We start from the raw sequence: 7,097 nt of genomic DNA, 5'->3' as shown, positions 1-7,097 counted from the left end.
CAAATCACGTTGATTTATAGAAAAAAACAGATGTATGTTCACATGACAGCTTCTTTTTGCACCCTAATGTGCAAGACATTGTGTTGTTTGGCTTTGCTAGGAATAGCAGAAATTTCACCTTCTGATAAGGCACTGGATACTAGTGTTTGCTTGACCACATCGATACTACATGCTGTTTTGCCAATTTTTAGCCTGCATTTCCTTGATACTCTCATCAAGATTGTTGTCTAGGGACAGACAGCTTGCAAACTGATAGTGATTTGAAAGGCAAAGACCCATCTGAAAATCATGACCCCTATGACATACCCATCTGCCCATCTCCAGCCAGCCTTCCAGGCTTGAAAATGCCCATAGCAACAGCAGTCGTCATAGCAGAACAGGAAAAGCATCACTGCATAATTCCATTTGTATTTATTCTTGGCCACAAAATTAGAGTATTTTTATATATTTAGATATTATGATTTATACTTTATTTATGGTTATTTCTACCACTTCAGCAAGTGTAGCTTAGATCCCTTATGCCTTTTGTCTGGCTCTTTCCCAGAATTATGCTTTAACTGTGTGTATTACCATGCAGCCAAAACACTAGGATGCAGTAGGGCATTTTTCAGTATTTGAGTTCCCCTCTCACCTCTAGGTGTTAAGCAAGCTCCTTGTTTTTACAGAGTACAGCTATGCTACATTTGCCAAGGATTCTAGCATCCTGCTTTGTTCACCTGCCAATCAGGATCAGAGCCTTCTGCGTAACGAAATAGTTATTGAATTGCTTTAGGTTAAACTGAAAAGACCTGGTTTGAGGCACTGAACTCTTTAAAATAGCCTAAAGTTTGTTTCAGATGAGAGGAACATTTTCAGGCAGCTTCATGACAAATAAGTACTAAATGAGCTGCCTTACAGTAGTTTAATATAAAGTGTAGGTGATGTGATAGTAAGTTCCCTTCTAAGGACAGAGCCTGGATTCTGTTTGTATGCCAACACCACCAGATGAAGAGCTGAAACTTGAATATGGAAATGGCTGTATTGAGACCAGAGCATTTCAGTACATAACACATTCAGACTAATCAAGACATTAAACCGATTAATCAATGCAAATGTTTTTTTTTCCAGACATACAAAGCCTACTTTGTAACCACAAAAGAATTCCATTAGGAAGCACTAATGCCTGCTGCTAATAGCCCCAGGTGTGCCAAAGTTGTGCAATCGGTGCTGAGCCGCATCAGTTCACAGTGAACATGAGGCACATTAGCAGCAGGGTCGCACATATCGTTAGCAGAAGGGTTGCAGATGTCATTAGCAGTGGGGTCACACATACGGTTAGCAGCAGGTCACACACATTGGCGCAGACGCAGCAAGTGCCTCAGGTTTATGGACCTCACCGTGCAAGAGAAGCCATGGAGTATGTTGGTGGAACCCATTCCCCTTAGTAGCTATATGCGTCTTTGCTGGGCTTCCTTAGTTTGTGTAAGTGCAAGAACTATCTTTCTGGATTTTTGGTTACATAGAAGAACCCTACAGCACGGCCTTTTGCTCAGCAGTGCTCTGCCAGCAGTGCTGACCGGCTCCTCTGCGCTGCTGTCAGGATGCGGGAGGGGCCACCAAAGGCCTGTCCAAAACACGAGCTGCTGAGGTGAGACCTGTCAGGAAGAGAGCTGCACAAGGCTTGCCTGAGGCAGCTGGGTTGGGTCTGGAGCAGAGGGAAACGAAGACAGGGACCAAAAAATTACTTTCCCACTGTTCTCACCTAGACCCCAGCTTTTCCTGTCGTGTTTAGACAAAACAAGCAAAAATGAAACCAAGCATAGTCAAGAGCAAGCACAGGGGTGGGGAACGAGATGGCTCTATCACACAACATCTATTTCCATGTGGCATCATCTCCTCTTTTTTCTCCTTTTGCCTCCCTTTCATGAGGCAGAGACTGTGTTAAATTTTCTGCAGAGCAGCCCGTTTGAATGTGTTTCTCCGTGCCAGTGGTCTGCCCTGCCCATATTGAGACGTTAACCTAGTCCTCCCTGCCTAAAAACTACAGCCAGAGAGCAGCAGAACAGCCACCGGCTACTGCCACCATACGCTGTAGGAGGGCTCTTTCATCAGGCACTACAATTTCCCTAAATGGGTGGGCAAATCTAAGGATATCAGCTTCAAACCAAAGGAGGAGGGAAATGCTCTTTGCTGCCCCAGAAACTGAGCAGGCAGCAATTATGGCTTTTAGTATTTCTTGCCGGAACCCTAGGTGACACGGCCACTGTTTAACATGTGGCTCTCAAGTCTGAGAATGATGAAAAAAGCAAAGCAGAAAGGATGAAAGAAGTTTCTATGGACTGAGTTTGTCCAGGCAGCAGATAAGAAATGGAAAAAGAAGCTTTTGGCAGTCAGAGAGACTTGATACCAATCAACAGAAGCGTAAAGACAGAGACAAAGAATGGTACACTCGGAGGCCTTGTTCCATCGGAGCTGTTTTCGCTGTGCCTCATTCTCGAGCACTCTACTGCAATCACATCAATTCAAACTCAGCGACTCTCACAGACTTTGGGGATCTTTTCCATTTAGGAACAACATTTTACTAAAAGAGCTTCTAACTGGTGCCACTGAATGCAGGTGAAAACAGTAGTCTCTAGCTGCCAACTGGTTTTGATCCCTTCATCCCTAAGAAAGTGACTGGCTACTGTGCCACCAAGATTTGACAGAATTCCATGGAAACAAACCACCATGGGAAGTTTAAATTAAATTCTTGTGCTACATTCCTTAAACAACAAGCACTTTTTCAAAATAATTCAGAATTTCAGGGATTTTCTTTTTTAAGAAAAAAAATCTAGTTGGTTTTTTTTTTCAAATGTGCTAAGCAACTTATTCTCACTAGAAAGGCAAAGCTTTCTTTTCTCTCCACTTATTTTGAAAATGATAAAGCTATACATATAATTTAAAATAAATCCAGTATAATTAAAAGATCAACACTGCTGCATTCCACAAGCCACGTGCATCTGAAAAGGAGGTCCTTTTTAGGCATTCTTGAGAGAGAAGGTGGGTTGAGTGGGGGTATTTTTCTAGTTAATATCTTGCCTGCCCTCTGCAACAGTGCTTAACTTGCTCCAGTGGACTTTTCTGCAAGATTAAAGTATCTAGATGCCACCCAAAAATATGAAACAAAACCTTTAAAAAGCAACAGGTCTTTCCCTGGTGAGAGTTTCCAGGGAAGAAATACCAAAACAGATAATACCACCTGCTGAAATGAGAGAGAAATTCCTGAGTGGACCTGCCTCAAGACCCATTGCTAAGCTTGTCGGTCCCTTCAGCGGCTCCCTTAGCTTTCTGGTTAAAGAGGCTTAGCATCAAGGCAACAGGTATAAATAATTTTGGGTAAGCAGCTGTGGATTTCTGATTATGCCACTGAGCCATAGAGACAAATGAAATGGGCAGCACTGAAAAAAATCTCTTTGTTTGATAAATGGCGCACAGAAGGTCATGTGAACATCCTTGTGGAAAACCACTGGTCTTTCCTTCTTAACCACTGCTTACACCAATGATTAATAATAAGCCTCATCTAATTGCTGGAACTACAAAAAAAAATATGGCATTGGGTTGGGCTGAAATCATTAGCTTTGCTTATTACCCCCTGGTTCCTTCCCATTTGTGGGAGTAGAGTGCAGTTACGGTAATAATGGAGCAGGCAATGGCGCTGCAGGATGGCTCTGTGCTCCAGGAGAGCAGCATCCCCTCCCCTGGGGCTCTGCGGAAATACGGGAATTCCTTGGCTCACTGCCCTGATCGTCACACTTGGGGGAAAAAAACCCCAATCAATCACTTTTAAAACTGACTCCCCTGTAAAAAGGTACCAGTTATCACAGGGGCCTCTGTCAACACAAGGTTGCAGTGACACTTCCATGTTGTCTGACGAAAGGACCCTGCTGCCTTGTGTTCATCTGTGATTCAAAGATAATTAATGTCTGTTTTCCATATTGTAGCTGTGCTTTCATGCACAGAACAACAACAAAAATATTTTAGAGTGACAGCTTCTTTTTCATCAAAAAACCAGTGCAGATCAGAATTCCTCAAAGGAAACACTCATACAAACCTGCGAAAGCAAGACAGCCTCCCCGGGCACACACCTCAAAGAAAAAGTTAACAGCAGGCTCTCAGTCTCCACAAGGAATGCTTTTGCCTCTTTAGAAGGAGCATAAGCACCACCTCATTCACATTTTACACAAAATTTCAATCTGCTTTCTGTTGGTGTATTCACCAGTTTCACGTGCAGTCGGCTGCACGTTCCCATGATGAGAGGCACAGCTTTTTGTGTAGCTGCATGAACTAAATGTCAGTGGCTTAATGCTCCAATTCAAAGATCCACTGAGCATCAGGTAACTGAATTCACTCTAAAACTGCTACTGCAGTTCTGTAAGCAGTATTTAAAGTGCAATTACAAAAAAGTTTCTAAAAGATGCAATTCCCATTGGCTAAGTTCCTTGGAAAAGGGCAGTCTGCCATGAGTGGGCAATGAGATACTCATAAGCCCACCTGGATGCATCAAGAATTTTGCTTTATTTTCCTCATATGAGTTTGCATATATTTTTTCTTATAAAGCTATGAAAGTACATCAGTATTAGTTTCTTAATTTTCAGTTATAAAGTGTACAAATTACTAACATAGTGCTATCGAGTGCACTATAAAGTCAAATATGGGTGGTTCAGATCTGAGGATCAAAGCAAGTGATGTTTCTGAGTATGTAAAGTGGAATGAGGGCAAGAGAGGGTAGCAAGGCACCAGAGAAACCAGGTGAGGAAGGGTTCAGGAGACCCCTGGATCACCCTAAGACCTTCTCTAACATCCAGCCATTCCATGGGAAGGCTTGCAGTGCTGGCCTGTCATGGTTTAACCCGGCTGGCAACTAAGCCCCATGCAGCCGGTTGCTCACTCCCCTCACAATGGGATGGGGGAGAGAATCCAAAGGGTGAAAGTGAGAAAACTCGTGGGTTGAGATAAAGACACTTTAATAGGTAAAGCAAAAGCCGCGCATGCAAGCAAAGCAAAACCAGGAATTCATTCCCTGCTTCCCATGGGCAGGCAGGCGCTCAGCCATCCCCAGCAAAGCAGGGCTCCATCACACCTAACGGTGACTTGGGAAGACAAATGCCATCACCCCAAACGTGTCCCCCCCCTTCCTTCTTCTTCCCCCAGCTTTATGTGCTGAGCATGACATCATATGGTCTGGAGTATCCATTTGGTCAGTTGGGGTCAGCTGTCCCAGCTGTGTCCCCTCCCAGCTTCTTGTGCCCCTGGCAGAGCTGAGAGCTGAGAAGTCCTTGGCCAGTCTAAGCACTACTAAAACATCAGTGTGTTATCGACATTCCTCTCGTACTAAATCCAGAACACAGCACTGTGCCAGCTACCAGGAAGAAAATTAACTCCAGAGAAGTACAGGACTAGACCTCTCCAAAAAGCACAGCCGGCAACCTCAGATAGAGTTCAAGGTGTACTTACCCTTCCTTGAGTTTTTATCCCACATAATCCTTCTGCCAGGACCTGACTGGCAACAACAAAAGTTCATACTTTATTGCCACCAACGCTGTCCTCAGCCCTCAGAAAAAAATTAAACTTAGTAGTGCTCCATGAGCTGAATTCCCATTTGCAAACATCAATTAATTGGCTGTCGCAATTGCAGCATGAAGTCAAAGAGGGAATAGCAAAGGACAACAGGGAAATAATGCAGGTAACATTCAACACTTAATTAATCCTTCTTCACCATGTGATTATTTATAGTCCTCCTCTCTGGCCTGCTGAGGAGGTAGCTGCTAGGCCCGCTGCTTTCTTTCCTCCTCCCTTCCGACTGCGAAACCCCAGGGCTCTGCCATCAGCCCCACTGGTAGGAAAGCCCCCTGCAAGCTTCAGCGGGCAGCGGGGCCGGTCCTCGGGGACTCCTGCTGCGTTGCTGGCTGCTTCTGCTCACTGCAACGTTGCCGGCATCTGTTATTCCAGCGCTCAGCAAGCGCTCTGGTAAAGAACAGAGCACGCAGTCTTCTCGCTTACGGGAAAATTTTTTAACAGACTTCTCATCTCCTGCTTACAGGAACTGAAATTGATTCTCCTCCTTCTTTTTTTCTTGCTCTATGACTCTTGCACTCCAAGGCTAAATGACTATTTAAGGAACAGAGCGATTTACAGGCTGGAAAAAAAAAATTAATCAAAACAAATAGGAAGAAGCTGTCCCCACCTTCTCCCAGACTAGTTCACGGACTGGGACACAGGTGTCCTTGCTGGGCTCACTTTGAAGCCTGGGTTTGATCCCAAGACCTTCACATCCTAGATAAATCCCTGAGCCGCACAGCTTTGCTTGTCCTTGAGCTGATGGAGGGAACCCCTTTTAGAAGGCCTATTTCTGTGCTAGAGCAGAAGAAAATCACACACCAAAATGTTAGCACTTGTCATCAAGAAAATCTGAAGTTATGATCTGTTTTTTAAGGTTCAGTAACTTTATTTTCAAGATGGTATTAGTAAGCAGGAAAACATCTACAGGAGGTCATTCCCTAGTGGAGACACGTTCACCCATGGGAGCCCTTGGGGCAAAAGGAAACACAAAACCCAGCAACAGCATTAGCAATTTCAAAGACAAAAGATAATGGGCCTGATCCAACCACACAAGGCAGAGCTTCTAAATGATCCTCCTGAGACTTCCTGTGTCATTAATGCTGGTGATCTTCTTCCACAAATAAAACACTTCAATGTTTTTATTTTTATTTTACTGTAACAAGCCTTTATATATGTGCGCACAAGGAGAGGTTACAGAAACTGTTCTTTAAACAACAAAGCCAGCACCTGTCATGTGGGAGAAGCTGAGAGGATGGTATCTCATCCCCAAAACTGTAAAGATAACTAACCCTTGAACGCCTCCAAAATGCCCTTCCACGAACGCGTGCAGTATGGGGAGCAGACAGGAGGAGTCAGCAGTCTGTCTGCAGGTACAGGGCTAGGACCTCACTGGGATCACAGAGATATGGTGGGATGGCTCACGTGGCTGGTGTGCTGCAACAGAGGGGTATGGGCTTTTAGGAAGAACAGTCTGGAAGGCGAGGAGAGGGAGTTGCCCTTTACGCAAGAGAGTGGCAGGA

The sequence above is a fragment of the Egretta garzetta genome, unplaced genomic scaffold (assembly GCF_000687185.1).
Source record: "Egretta garzetta isolate BGI_Z169 unplaced genomic scaffold, ASM68718v1 scaffold712, whole genome shotgun sequence".
Classification (NCBI taxonomy): Eukaryota; Metazoa; Chordata; class Aves; order Pelecaniformes; family Ardeidae; genus Egretta; species Egretta garzetta.
Note: the sequence above shows the minus strand (reverse complement) of the source record.